Raw genomic sequence first — 14,049 nt, 5'->3', positions numbered from 1 at the left:
ACTTTTTTTGGCTAGAGACAAAGAACAACATGGAATGGTAAAAGGCTCAATCCATTGGGAATATATAGCAGTCACAAATATATATGAAAACAACAGAGTCCCAAAATACCTGAAGCAAAATCTGAGATAATTGAAGGTAGAAATATACAGTTCAGCAGTAATAGTTGGGTAATTTAATACCCAGCTTCCTATAATGGATGGGCAGACAAGACAGATCATTAAGGAAATAGAGGACTTGAACAACACTATAAACCAAACTAGACCCAGCACCGTGGTTGTGTACCATGACCAACACTGTGGAATTCCATCTCAGGAATGCAAGGTTGGTTCAACGTGAAAATCAATAAACCATATTAATAGCTTGAAGAGGAAAAAAACATGATGCCTATCAGTAGAAACAGGAAAAACATTTAACAAAATCTGACACCCTTTCATGACATAAATACTCAACAAACTCAGAATAGAAGGGAAATTTCTCATCCTGGTAAATGCACGCATGGATGCTCACTCACGTCTAACTCTTTGCGACCCCGTGAACTATACGTAGCCTGCCAAGCTCCTTTGTCCTTGGGATTCTCCAGGCAAGAATACTAGAGTGGGTTGCCACTCCCTTCTCCAGGGGATCTTCCCAACCCAGGGATCAAGCCCAGGTCTCCTGCCTTGCAAGCAGACTCTGCCATCTGAGCCGCCAGGGAAGCTCCTATAAAGGGCATCTGTAAAGCGCACAACATTGTAATGGAGCAAGAACGGAACGTTTTCCCTCTTGAGACAAGGAACAAAGCAAGCGTGTCCAACACTGTCCTGGAGGGTCTAGCTAAGGCAATTAAGCAAGAAAAAGAAAGGGCAGTTTGTAAAGAAAGAGGTAAAACTATCTCAATTTGGAGATAACATGATGATACATGTAGAAAACCTCTATAAAGAATCCTTGAAAAAAAAAAAAGAATCCTTGAAACCCCTCTGACCGTTAGGACTAATTAACGAATTAAGCAAGGTTGAAGGATGCAAGGTTGAAGGGTACAAGATCAGTGTATAAAAATCAGTTGTATTTATATACACTAGCAATTAGAAATCTGAAAATCAAGACAATAATTGCATTTACAATAGCATTTTTTGTTGTTGTTTAGTCACCAAGTTGTGTCTGATTCTTTGTGACCCCGTGGTGTTACAAAGAATAAAATATGTAGAAATACATTGACCCTAAGTGCAGATTGTACACTGAAAGCTATAAAATGTTGCAGAAGAAAAAGGCACCCTGTGTTCATGGAATTGTAGACTTAATATTGTTAAGATAGCAATACTCTGCAAATTGATCCGTAGGCTCAATGCAGTCCTTATCAAAATTGCAACTTCACTTTGCAGAAATGGAGAATCTGATCCTAAAATTCATTTGAAAATTCAAAGGACACAGGATAGACAACAAAATCTTTGAGACAACAAATTTGAAGGATTCACATTTGTTAAATTTTGAATCTTAAGACAAAGGTACAATAATCAAGATAGTGTAGCATTGGTGTAAGAATAGATACATAGATCAATGAAATAAAATTCAAATTCTAGAAAGAAATCCACATATCTATGGTGAATTGAATTTTCATTTTGTCCTACCTTCTTTTGAAGATGATGGGCTGCTTTTCTGGGCGCCTGATGTCCTCTGCTAGTGATCAGAAGTTGTTTTGTGAAGTTTGCTCAGCATTCAAATGTTCTTTGGATGAATTTGTAGGGGAGGAAGTGGTCTCCCCGTCCGATTCCTCCGCCATGTTAGCTCCTCCTCGCATCTGTAGACCTCTTCATGACACTGGGGAAGGCAAATTTTTCTTAGGCAGGACACTGAAAATACCACCTCAGAGTTCACTGTCTTCCTGGATTGTGAATTGAATTTTTACTTAAAGATTTTATTTTTCTGGAGCAGTTTTAACTTCACAGTAAAATTGAGAGGAAGTACAGGTATTTTCCATACATCGCCTGCCCCGCATGTACATCTCCCGTCATCCCCTAGCAGAGTGGTTGGAGCATTTGTTACAATGAATGTGACTACACTGACTTGTCATAATTGCCCAAGGCCCATAGTTTATAATACAGTTCACTTCTGGTGGTGCACATTCTGTAGGTTTGAATAAGTCAATAGATTGTTGACAAAGGTGTCAAGACTATTCTATGGGGGAAGAATAGTCAAAAAAAATGGTGCTGGGACATCTGAGCATCCCTTGAAAAGAATGAAGTTAGATTCTTCAAATTCTACAAAATTTAAGGGCTTTCCTGGTGGCTCAGTGGTAAAGAATCTTCCTGCCAATGCAGGAGACATGGGTTCTATCCCTGGTCTGGGAAGATTTCCACATGCTTAGGAGCAACTCAGCCCATGAACCACAACTATTGAGCTTGTGCTCTAGAGCCTGGGAGCTGCAGCTACTGAAGCCTGCATGTCCTACAGCCTGTGCTCCGCAACAAGAGAAGCTATTGAAATGAGAAGCCCGTACACTGCAGCTAGAGAGTAGCCCCACTCGCTGCAACTGGAGAAAAGCCCTCTCATCAACAAGACCCAGCACAACCAAAATAAATAAAAATTTTAAAAAAATCTAGAATAGAGCAAAGACAAATATAAAAACTAAAACTATGAAATCCTTAAAAACAGGTGTACATTTTCTTGACCATAGATCAGGCAATGGTTTCTTAGATCTGACATCAAAAGCACAAGCATCAAAAGAAAAAAAATGAAACATCCATCAAAAGTAAAACTTTTAAGTGTCAAAGGACACTATCAAGAAAGTGAAAAGGCAGCCCACTGAATGGGAGAAAATGTTTGCCCATCATAATCTGATAATATAATGGTACAATGGTAATAGATAAATGTATCTAAAATATATAAGGAACTCTTAATATTAAATGACAACCCCATTTAACAGTAGGCAAATGAATTGTAAAGATCGTTTTGTAAAAGTGACATACAAATGGCCAGTGAGCACAGGAAAAGACGTTAAACGTCATTAACCATTGCATGTGTGTGTGCTCAATTGCTTAGTTGTGTCTGACTCCGTGACCTCATGGACTGTAGCCTGCCAGGCTCCACTGTCCATGGAATTTTCTAGGCAAGAATACTGGAGTGGAGGGAAATGCAAATCAAAATCATGAAGTACCACTGTACATTCACTACATATATATTTTTTATAACTGTATCTTCTATATAATGAAAGAAGGAGAGAGAGAAGGAAAGGAAGGAAGGAAGAAGAGGGAGGGAGGGGAGTAAAAGAAAAAAAAAACAGGAGAGGGAGGCTTGTGCATGAATGTTTCCAACAGTGTTGTTTACAGCCAAAAAGTGGGAACAACCCAAATGTCTGTCAACTGATCATACTCCTGCCATGAAATATTTATTCAGCCATAAAAAATTAAATGCTGGTACTTGCATCATGGATGAGCCTAGAAAACTCTGCTAAGTGAAACTAGATATACTTGGACCCAGAAGTCAAGAAAGTACCTCATGGTCAATAATTTGTTTAAGTCAATAGGTGTCACATTTGCAACTCATAATCTTTTTTGCTGTTGAGACTTGAAAGGTTTTAAATGATTTATACTTTAAATTCCAACCCATGGGTTAACAGTAGGACAATAGGACTTACTATCTTTTGTCTACAAGTGCATTTATATAAATTCAGTTGATTCTTAGAGCTCTGATGTAGGCAGGACATGGTAATATCTGCTTCTTGAGACCCCCTTTATACATAAACAAATATATAACTAGTGTAGCTAAGACCTAGAGAGAGGTTAAGTAGCTTGCTCAAGGTTACCTACTACACTAGACAAAGACTTGGGATTAGAAACCATGTCTAATGAAACCTAGGTGACAGCCTTTCTGCAACAGCACACCACTTTTTGTGGTTCTTAATATTACATGTAACCTTGAGCAAGTTTACCTCAAGCTTTATTCTTTCTGAGCCTTAGTTTTATTATCTGTTAAATAATGCCAGCCTTACTTTTCTCAGATGTTTTATGACTGTTTTATAATCTATGTGAAAATGCTTTTCAGGGCATGAAGAACCCAGGAATGTAACTTCTTGAATAGTCTGTATCTGCAAAATTTTGCATGTAATTTAAGGAGATGCATATACCTTCAGAAGTCCATCTATGGTCGCTCTAAAGCTAAGTCCCTGAGACCCCGATTAAGAGGCCTTGTTTCTGTTTGGTTTGGCTGTGCTGTGTCTTTGTTGCAGCATGCGGGCTCTCTAGTTGAGGCGTGTGGGCTTAGTTGCCACTTAGCGGGGGTCTTAGTTCCCCAACCAGGTATCAAATCTGTGTCCCCTGCAATGGAAAGCAGGTTCTTAACCACTGGAGAACCACCAGGGAAGTCCCAGGAGACATTGTTATTGGAGCAATTCAAAAGTGTCTTTCACATTGTACACTTGCATAAGCATGCAATTTCCATTATGATATTCCAAAAGGGGCAGATACTCAATTTTGTTGTGTGAGTGAAGTGCTGATATTAGCATTAGAGAGTTTCTCTAATGAGAAATGCCTGTGACTTTTATGTCATTCTCAAATGGGCTTTGACCTTAAAAAGCCAAGAATTACTGGTCTAGATGTTTTCTTATGTTATTACCACGTATCATAAAAGACTCTAAATCCAAAAATCCTAACTAGATGAAGCCATTTCTAGGAATTTTTTTTATGAAGTAGTGGGATTTTCTTTGGTTCTTTTGTTTGTTAAACCATAAGTGAAGTTCTGTTGAAGAATGTTCCAGTTGTTGCTTCCCTTGTCCCCTAATGAAAAGTTCTCATGGCTGAATAATATTCCATTGTCTACAGTCAGCCCTGTTTTATCTTTAGGTTTTGCATCCATGGATTCAACCAACTACAGATCAAAAAATATCGGAAAAAAAATTCCAGAAAGTTCCAAAAAGCAAAACTTGAATTTGCTGTATACAGGCAACTATTTACATAACATTTACATTATATTTGGTATTCTAAATAATTTAGAGGTGATTTAAAATATGTGGGAGGATATGTATGGGTTATGTATAAATACTACATTATTTAAGAGATTTGAATATCTGTGAATTCCGGTATCTGCAGGAGAAACCAACTGCCTTTGGATACTGAGAGTGACTATATATGCCACATCTTTATCCACTTATCCATTGATGGACACTGACGTTGTTTCCATACCTTGGCTGTTGTGAATAATGCCGCTGTAAAGAGGAAAGTGCAGATATCTTTTTGATATCCTGTTTTCATTTCCTTTGAATGTATACTTAGAAGTGGGATTGCTGGATCATATAATTCTATGTTTAATTTTTTCATGAAACTGCATACTGCTTTCTATTATAATAGCTGCACCAATTTGCATTCCCACCAACAAAGCACTAGGGTTCTGTTTTTTCCCCACCCTTCCAACATTTGTTATCTCTTGTCTTTCTGATAATAGCATTTTCTAATGGGCATGAGGTAATATTGTGGTTTTGATTTGCATCTCCCTGTTCATTAATGATGTTGAGCATCCTTTCAAGTATCTGTTGCCATTTGTTTGTCTTCTTTGGAAAACTGTCCAATTCCTCAGCTCATTTTTAATGTTTGTTATATCAGTAGTTTTCTTGTTATTGAGTTGTATGAATTCTTTATATATTTTGAATATTAACCCTTTTTGGTTATATGACTTGCAAATATTTTCTCCCATTCAGTAGATTGCTTTTTCATTTTGTTGATGGTTTGATTGTTTCTTTTGATGAGCAGAGGCTTCTTAGTTTGATGTAGTCCCACTTAATTGTTTCTGCTTTTTAAAATTTTTAATTGGATGATAATTACATTATGTTGATTTCTGCCAAACAACAATGCAAATCAGCAGTAAGTGTTTTTGCTTTTGTTGCTGTGCCTTTGCCATCAAAAGTACTTTTTTTACTGGTCTACAATTTGGGAAGAAAATCCTATTTGTAACCCATCTCAATGATCTTTTGAATAGTATAAGCAATTACACATGCCAAATCCCAAGTCTTGCTTAGGAAACATGACGGAACAGCATCTAGGAAGTATAAGAACTCAAGACTCAAACTGCAGAACTTTTTTCCATATTCATAACACAAATAAAAGCTTCCAAAACTCCTTGTCTATCTAATAGTGCCCACAAGTGCACATGTGAGCATGCACGCACACACCACAGTAGTTTGAACACCTCCTAGTACGTCCCTGTGTGGAGGGAGAACGGATAGGCGGCTTTAGCAACATCAAAGAGGCAGAATCCTAGTGGCACTGATCTTTAGCAATCACGATTTGAGGCACCCTCCAGGTAAAGCATCTCAATTAACTGAGGTTCTGACTGAAGGCATAGGAAACATAGAAGGAGGCGTAGAAGAAGAAAATTATTAATATCAGCTCTCACGTTGGGAGCAGTTGCAGAAACAAGTCGTATTGAACTAAGAGAGGAACGGAGACCAGAGATGGGTAGAGACTGATGGGACTTCCTCTGTCCCCTCCTAGGAAGAAAGTGAACCACTTTGGTTGCATGAAGGATCATTGCATTACATTGGATGGAAGCATGAAGTGGTTTGGAGGTTCCAGGCTAGCTGGAAGGGTGTGAGTGCTGCAAACGAGAGGAGTGGACCATGCTGGGCATTGCCTATTGCTACTTGGTACTAGGGTCCTCCCAGGCAGTGCAGTGGTGAAGAATCCGCCTGCCAGTGCAGGAGATGCAAGAGACACGGCTTCAGTTCCTGAGTCATGAAGCTCCCCTGGAGTAGAAAATGGCAACCCGGTATTCTTGCCTGGAAAACTGCTTGGACAGAGGAGTCTGGTGGGCTGTAGTGCATCGGGTTGCGAAGAGTCGGACATGACTGAGGGCGCACACACACACTCTTGGTACCAGGGCTGCCTTCTGAATTCTCACCGTATTGTTGGAGCTGGAAGCCTAGAAGCCACACGTCCTTGATTCCCTTGCTAAGAGGGTTTATATGCCATCTCCCAGTGAGAGGTACATGTAATATTTGAAGAACCAGAGAAACAGAAGCCATAATTGCTCTGCAGCATCGGAGGCAGAGAGCCGGGCTTGCTCAGAGGGCTTACGTGAGGTTTTGCAGGAGCTTCTGCACTCTCCTGATCACCTGCTTCAGTGCTGCCAGCAGCTGAGCTCATCAGCCGTGGTTTCCTGCAGTTCCTGTGACTTCTTGATTTCCTGAATTCACTGGCAGCTTTCCCTGAACTTCCTTTCACCCGGCCCTTCCAAGGTTTTGGAAGCACCTGTGTTAAATCCTGTCCTGTGTGATACCTCGAGTGCTTTCTGTTTTCCTGACTGAATGCCGACCAGCAGGGAACAAGCTTGAGAAGAGGTGCCATTTCTCTCTTGCAGGAGAAATGCAAGTTAAAACTACAAGTTGTCCCAGCTGGATGAAGAGTGGAAGACTGGTAGCAGTATGTTGATGTGGGGGAAGTTGGCTTCCACACTGCAGTAAAAAATGGAAATTGGCATTAATCTATGAAATTGGTGATTCCCGGGTGGTGCTAGTGGTAAAGAACCTGCCTGCCAATGCAGGAGTCACAGGAGACATGGATTCAGTTCCTGCGTCAGGAAGATGCCCTGGAGAAGGAAATGGCAACCCACTCTAGTATTCTTGCCTGGAGAATCCCACAGACAGAGAAGCCTGGAGGGCTATAAGTCCGTGGAGTCGCAGAGTCGGACATGACTGAAGTGACTTAGCATGCGTGCTATGAAATTGACATTGATCTCAACAAGGGGTATTTTGGTAATATCTATCAAGTTTATTCATACATTCATGAATTACATGTTCAAAACATACTTATTATAGCATTGTTTTGAAATACTGGAAAGTTTGAAATATGAGTGTCCTTCCATGAAGGACAAATTAAATCAGTTGTGGTGCAATCATATGATTAGATGCTATAAAGCCATTGAAGACAATGAGGCAGGTCTGCATATTCTGTTATGGAAAGATTCACTTTATTTTAACTGAAACTAGAAAAATGTAGATATGCCACTACTTTGAAAAGGTAAAAATAATATATCTTTGTTAACATGCAGATTATTTCTAGAAGAAAGCACACAAAATGACAAGGGTGATTGTTAGCTGCCCTCCTTTCACACATGAATGGGTGAGCAAGGGAGAAAAATTGGTGGCACATTCGTAGGCTGTCTGTGATGTAAAGAGCTTGAAACCAAGGATAATACTGGAATTATTATTGTTTTTTATTTTTATTAACTTTGTTGTCTGTTACGAAGATTTGAGATTTAAAAAGATGTGACTTGGGGCAAGTAGACCAGAGAAGGGCTTCCCAGGTGGCGCTATTAGTAAAGAACCTGCCTGCCAATGCAGGAGACACAGTGAGACAGGGGTTCAATCCCTGGGTCAGGAAGATCTCCTGGAGGAGGGCATAGCAATCCACTCCAGTATTCTCGCCTGGAGAATCCCATGGACAGAGGAATTCTTTAAAACTTTTTAAAATCACATTTGCTCCAGACTTATTTCCAAAGAATTAAGATGTTACAGAGTTTCACCCCACCTCCATCAACCCCAGAAGCAGTTACCAACCACAAGATTGGAATACATACTCTTCTGATACTTATTTTCTGTTTTTACTGCTTATGTATTAATCCACAAACAACTTCTGTATTGTTTGCCTTTTAAATTTTTGTTAATACTGTCAGTATATAAATCTTTTTGCAACTAGATTTTTTCATTTAGTATTTTTCATTTAATTTCATTTAATATTTAAAATTTTGAAATTTATTCACATGGATATATGTAAATTCCAGTTAATTCATATTAGCTGCTACATAGTATCCTACTTTTAGGGCTTAACCAGTTTATCCATTTCCCCTAGACTATAGCTGTACCACAGACCACCCTCCTGGTTTATTAATGTAGCTTATTAATTTAGGTTTATTAATTTATTTAGCTCCTGGTTTATGCTCATTCTTTCTATATCAGACCCATTTTAATTCAATGGCAGTTTCAAGATACATGAAGATAACTCTTCTAATACACTGGCCCACCAGGGAAGTCCTGTTTACTATCATGTTGAAATATCAGTTAACTGCTTTCTAGTATCCCAACTCTAACAGTTGTTAGACCCCAGTGGACCCTTCAATTCATTGACCTTTCCACTGCTCATTGGAGAAGGCAATGGCACCCCACTCCAGTACTCTTGCCTGGAAAATCCCATGGATGGAGGAGCCTGGTAGGCTGCAGTCCTTGGGGTTGCTAAGAGTCGGACACGACTGAGCGACTTCACTTTCACTTTTCACTTTCACGCATTGGAGAAGGAAATGGCAACCCACTCCAGTGTTCTTGCCTGGAGAATCCCAGGGACGGGGTCACACAGAGTCAGACACGACTAAAGCGACTTAGCAGCAGCAGCCTCTTTCCCTTTATCTCCCAGCTTCAATGTCTTTGCTAATAATTCCCTTTCCGTTGCACACACCTTCAGCTCTGCTGCTTTCTCTTACTTCATTTATACCTATTGGTGAAACTAAATCCCAGATTAAGTCCATCTCTTTAACTCCTTTACACATGCCCCTGTGGTGCTGAAGAAAATACAGGAAAAGCAGATAACCACACTGGCTGGTCTCACTTTATGACCATGAATATCGTGTTGGTCTCATGCTGCCCGGCGGTCACACTGTGTTTCCTCAGTCCATTCATTCTTCCTCTCTCATCAATGACGTTTCACACTGTTTCCTCCTGTATCACCTCCTCAGCCTCCCACTTGGCCAAGGGCTGGGAAGACTGAAGACGACAGAGGAGAGTTTCCACAATCTCATCATACTTAGAACCAGCATTGGCTCCACCTCCTCTGCCTCCCTGCCTCCTGCCATCTGCGTTTTCTCTAAGGCCAGCCTCTCCGCTTGTGTCTGGGTCTGCTGTCATCTGTTAGTGGCTGTGCCAGCAGGTCTCGCCTCGCTCCTCCCTGAATGATCGATTTTATTCCCTTTCTATTGGGATTTCCCATCAACAAACATATCTTTAAAACTTCCTGAAAGAGATGTGTATACTTTCTGAATCTAATTCTTCTCCCGTTCTCTCTGGGATCCACTCCGACTTGTCCCCAACAATTCACCTGAACTTCAGCTCTTTTCCAGATGTTGGGTTTTTTTTTCTTTCTTTAACAATGTATTTTTAATTGGAAGATAATTACTTTACAATGTTGTGTTGGTACACAACATGTACAACGTGTTGTATGCCTACTGTACAACGTGAGTCAGCTCTAAGTGTACATAGATCTGCTCCCTCTTGAGCCTCCCTCCCATCCCTCCTTGCACATGTCTTCTGTTTTGCTTAGTTTAATGTATAACTGTCCGTCTTGCCCAGCCTGCAGCAGCATTTGACAGGTGGTGATGGACCTGTCCAGGACCTTCTCCTTGGACTCTGTTTTCCACTTACTTCCAGACACCCCATTCTTGGTCTTCCTCCTGTTTCTCTGGCTGCTTCTCAGCCTCCTTTGTTGATTCCTTCTTAGCACCTTGACCTCACCTTGGAGGACCTGAGGCTCAAGTCTTGAATGTCTTCTCTAATTACATTCACCCCCTTAATGGTTTTATGCTGTCTCATGGATGTATATACTATCTCCATGCTGACAGGTTCATATCTCTGTGTCGGCATCTCTTCTGAACTCTAGATGTACATGTGTGTTCTCAGGCAGACTGTTCCACTCTGTGACCCCATGGACTGTAGGCTCCCAGGCTCCTCTCTCCATGGGATTTTTCAGGCAAGGATACTGGAATGGGTTGCCATTCCTTTTCCAGGGGATCTTCCCAACCCAGGGATTGAACCCACATCTCCTGCATTGGCAGGCGGATTCTTTACCCACTGTGCCACTTGGGAAGCCTTCCCAGTTATACATGTCAATTCCCAATTCAAAATCTCCACTTAAGTGTCTAATGCATTTATCCAAGTTAACAGGTCCAGAACTTAGCTTGTTTCTCCCTTGTCAAACCTTCTCCAGAACCTGCTTCTTCTCAGTTGATGGCGACTTCATCCTTGCAAACGATCAGGCATGATGATAATCATCCCGGTTCCTCACTTTGGCTCACATTCCATATTTAATCTGTCAGGAATTCTGTAGGCTCTATATTTAAAATATACCCAACATCTTTTATCATCGTGGTCCAAGTTGTCACCACCTTTCACTTGGGTTACTGCAGTAGATTCCTGCTTCCATCCTTGTCCCCTCCCGAGTAGGCAGAGTGGTCTGTTAACCTGCAGTCAGGTCAGCTTGCCTCTCTATTTAAATCCTTGCAGTAGCTACTGTTTCATTCAGACTAAAATGCCCAAGCCCTTGAGATGGCCCACAAGACTCTGCACTGGAGGTCCTTGACCTTTTTGGCACCAGGGACTTGTTTTGTGGAAGGCAGTTTTTTCACAGATCTGGGGAGTGGGGAGGACGGTTTGGGGATGATTCAAGTTCATTACATTTATTCTGAACTTTATTTCTATTATTATTATTGCATCGGCTTCACCTCAGTTCATCAGGCATTAGATCCCGGAGGTTGGAGACCCCAACTCTACACCATCTGCCTGCCTCCTCTCATTTTAGCCTAATATTCTCCCTCTGGCCTTCCCCAGTGGCTGCCCAGTGGTAAAGAATCTGCTTGCCAATGCAAGAGATGCAGGAGGTTTGGGTTTGATCCCTGGGTTGGGAAGATCCTCTGGAGGAGGAAATGGCAACCCACTCCAGTATTTTTGCCTGGGAAATCCCATGCACGGAGGAGCCTGGTGGGCTAAGGTCCATAAGGTTGCAAAAGTCAGACGACTGCATGCGTACACACACACACACACACACACACACACACACACTCCCTTTGACTTACTGCACTCCAGCCTCACTGGCCTCCAGCTTGTTTGTTTTTTAAACAAGGTCTGTTTCTTCTTGTCTCTATTTTTTTATTCAGATATCTGTGCATTATTTTCTCATCACTTTTAAGTTTGTGCTAACAGGCCACCTTCCAAATAAGGCCTCAGTCAGTCAGTTCAGTTGCCCAGTTGTGTCCGGCTCTTTGCAACCCCATGAATCACAGCACGCAGGCCTCCCTGTCCATCACCAACTCCCAGAGTTTACTCAAACTCATGTCCATCGAGTCAGTGATGCCATCCAACCATCTCATCCTCTGTTGTCCCCTTCTCCTCCTGCCCTCAATCCCTTCCAGCATCAGGGTCTTTTCCAGTGAGTCAACCTTTCACATGAGGTGGCCAGAGTATTGGAGTTTCAGCTTCAGCATCAGTCCTTCCAATGAACACCCAGGACTGATCTCCTTTAGGATGGACTGCTCGGATCTCCTTGCTGTCCAAGGGACTCTCAAGAGTCTTCTCCAACACCACAGTTCAAAAGCATCCATTCTTCAGCGCTCAGCTTTCTTTATAGTCCAACTCTCACATCCATACATGACCACTGGAAAAACCATAGCCTTGACTAGACGGACCTTTGTTGGCAAAGTAATGTCTCTGCTTTTTAATATGCTATCTAGGTTGGTCATAACTTTCCTTCCAAGGAGTAAGCGTCTTTTAATTTCATGGCTGAAGTCACCATCTGCAGTGATTTTGGAGCCTCAGAAAATAAAGTCAGGCACTGTTTCCACTGTTTCCCCATCTGTTTCCCATGAAGTGATGGGACTGGATGCCATGATCTTAGTTTTCTGAATGTTGAACTTTAAGGCCTACCACGATCTAATTTAAATTGCCATTTGCAACCTACTCCCAGTGCACTTTCAGAGGGTGGCCTCTACATGGAACACACTCTGCACAGTGTCCTTGGCACTGTGGAAGGTACCATTCCCTTCTTACACTAGTAATATGTGACCAACCAAAGTGTTGCGCTTGCTATTTGTCTCCTTTAACTAATATGCAAGCTCTCCAGGGAGAAGAATGTTTGTACTCCCTGGTGTATCCCAGACATACTGAACAATCCATGGGTACACATAATGGGTACTTAGTGAATACTTGTGGAATGAACAGACAAGGAGATTATTTTCAGTTCTTTGGTATTACAAATAATATTTGTAATAGAGTAGTGAGTACCTGTGATGATTAATTTTATGTGTCAAGCTGACTGGGCTAAGAAATGTCCCGACGTTTCATCACACATGATTCTGGGTATGTCTGTGAGGATATTTTTTGGATGAAATTGACATTTGAATCCATAGACCGCATAGAGCAGTTGGCCCTCCCTAATGCAGGTGGACCCCATCCAGTCCTGAATAGGACAGAAGGCTGGAGGGAATTCTTGCCTGACTGCTTGAGACTTTGGTCTTTTCTGGCCTTTGAACTCAGACTGAAATAACATTTTTTCTTGGTTATTGAGCCTGCTGGATTTTGAACTGAAACTTACACCTTCCGCTCTCCCGGGCCTTCAGCTTGACAGCTGCAGTCCTTGGGACTTCTCAGCCTCCATACTTGCAGGAGTCAATTCCTTATAATAAATCTCTTTATGTGTATCTATATGCATATTATATGTATGTGTCTATCTGTCTACCTACCTATCGATAGATAGTTACATACACATGCACCTTATTGGTTCTGTTTCTCTGTAAAACTGATTAATACAATATTCTTAGCTTGTCTCCTTGTGAGCATATGTAAGAATTTATCTAGGTAGATGATATGGGAGAGAAATTGCTTGGTCTTAGAATGTAGACATTAAATTTTACTAGATACTGTAAAGTACTCTGCTAATCTATATTTCTTTCTGCAGCTGTGTAAAAGTTTGTGTTTCCACATCATTTTGCCAATCCTAATAACCAACCTGATGGTTTTAATTTTTATTGATTGATTAATTTTTAAATATCTGTTTGGCTGCACCGGGTCTTAGTTGGGACCCGCAGAGTATTTGATCGTCACTGCAGCATACAAGATCTTTAGTTGTGGCATGTGAGATCTAGTTGCCCAACCAGGGATCGAACCAGGCCACCCACTACCCCCGCCCCCCGCATTGGAAGCGCAGAGCCTTAGCCACTGAACCACCTGAGAAGTCCCAACCTGATGGTTTTGAAATGGTATCTTTTAAAATGATTTTGTCTCTCACTGTACTAGTTTTACCTATATGAAATTGCATTTTTGTGAGCCA

The sequence above is a fragment of the Cervus canadensis genome, chromosome 8 (genome assembly GCF_019320065.1).
Source record: "Cervus canadensis isolate Bull #8, Minnesota chromosome 8, ASM1932006v1, whole genome shotgun sequence".
In the NCBI taxonomy this organism is placed as follows: Eukaryota; Metazoa; Chordata; class Mammalia; order Artiodactyla; family Cervidae; genus Cervus; species Cervus canadensis.
The sequence above is the reverse complement of the archived record's forward strand: the minus strand, read 5'-3'. Positions refer to the sequence as shown.